This window comes from Procambarus clarkii, chromosome 68 (genome assembly GCF_040958095.1).
Source record: "Procambarus clarkii isolate CNS0578487 chromosome 68, FALCON_Pclarkii_2.0, whole genome shotgun sequence".
Taxonomy (NCBI): Eukaryota; Metazoa; Arthropoda; class Malacostraca; order Decapoda; family Cambaridae; genus Procambarus; species Procambarus clarkii.
In genome coordinates, this window is record NC_091217.1 from 30,661,375 (window position 1) to 30,663,540 (window position 2,166).

A 2,166-nucleotide genomic window follows, 5' to 3' on the forward strand; every position below is an offset into this window, starting at 1 on the left:
ATTACCTATCACCAAGCATCAACCCTTCCTCACGTACCATAGTGTGTCCCTTAGTACCCGTCCCATCACCGTAGACAGCAGAATAGTCGTGATTGCTCCAGTTTTAATGATAATTATATATTTTCAGTCCTAGTAAATTGTGAAATTTACATGCTCTTTTCCAGGCAATTCGAATATTATATATCAGCTACATCCTATTGAAAGCTCATAGCTTTGTTTTGAGAAATCTTGGTAGTTTTCAGTAAATTATAACAAACACTATAAATTATTACATATATTAATGATGATTTTGCAAATCAATATTATACAAACGACGAGACCAACCCATATTATCCCATTTCAACCTCATTAGTGTTGCTCCCTGGAGGAAGCTGTTCCCGACGTTCATTGCTGCCACATCGACGAGTCTTCCCCATTTACCCTCCTAAATTTATCCTGCTACCATGTATACCAAAACAAAGCCCGGTAAGGCCACTAAGAATGATAGCACACCTATGAGGAATAACCCAACTAGCCAGGCTAGCAACATAAATAGTGCTGCTGTCTTTCCCTCGAGGGCCGCCGGAGGGGGGGTGGTCCGACTCTCCCCTCAACAACAATAACACACGATCAGCTGGAGACGTCACTCCACCCAGACGTCACTGGGTGGAGTGACGTCTTTGGCGTTTCCAACCTGGGCCATGCAACAAAAAATAAACCACAAGGAACATCTTAAACGAGCTTCCGCCTCTTATTCTGACTTCAAGTGCTTCGCTGATAACCCATGGTTCTAGTTATATCCCAGATACATGAAGGCCAAATATAAGTAATCGAATAGCAGTCGACCATAATTAAGAACCTACAACCCGAAGCTAAAGCCATGCTCAAGTATAATCAAGATCTGTCTACCAGAGTCAGGCTCCTTCAGCAGGAATTAAGCTATCTTAAGGACACAGTTACTAAATTTGAACCAGCAAAAGTCATTAGAAAACAAGAAGAAATGTTGCAAAAGTTTGAGAATCATTTTAACAACCTACAACAGCAGCACACTGTTACCCAAGACGAATCAGACCAACAAAAGCTCATTGATTCTATCATTATTTTATCAGGTATTTTTCCCGCCAAGAAACTGACGGAGAGGACTGTGCTGCCATCGTGATCCGGGAATTGCATGATTAGATGAAGTTTTCAATTCAAGCAAGAGACACCAAATCAACATATAGAGTGGGTACCAAATCATATGGTGGAAAAACCAGAAGAATTCGGGTGAAATTAGATAGCTGCTCTCGCAAGTCTGACCTTATCAGAACTGCAGTCTCTAGTAAAACCTCTGTTTATGTGAATGAGTGTCTGACCAAGACAAGACAAAGTCTCTTCTTTAAACTGCGTGAAGTCCATAAAAATTCCATTAGATTAATCAAACATTGTTTTGTAAAGAGATGGTAAGATTCTAGCTAAGAAAACTGACACTGGGGAAAACTTATGAAATAACCACTGAGGCACACCTCAGGTCTTTCCTCGAAGACTATGGGATAATTGCTGAATATATTAATTATTGTTTCATCTAACAACCAAAGTGTACTACAGCTCTGCCTTTCTTTCTTTTAAAAGGTTTTTAAATCTGATATTTTGTTCTGTCTTTTTTGTTATTGTTTTTCTCCTGCTTATCCCACCATTTTATATCTTTAATTTATCCCACCATTGTTTATTTGTTTGTTCATTTTTTTCATTTGCCACTTACTGTTTCGTTATTTCCTATTACTGTCTCAATTCAGTGATCCTCATTTTACTTTACTGTTTCTATTATATGTGTATTTGCATTTTTTTCCTTTTTTTTTTACAATAATTATTTCATATATATATTTAGCAGATTTAGTATTTTACTGCTCAGTAATGGCTTACCTTATTGTATCTTGACTCCATTGCATCCACATGCAAACTGATATTGATCCTGAACTAAATCTGCTGTCGCAAATTTACACTAACCTGCATATTGATCATCACTACTGCAGGTATTACACAGCACACCTGACCAAAAACAAATTCCAAAAAAACACTTGCTTATCAGTTTTCAACCAAAATGTCAGCTCACTTGGTAAACATTTTGATGATATAAATGCACTACTTACAGCACTGGGTACTAAACTATCGTTCATTATTTTAACAGAAACGTGGTTAAGTAAAGAC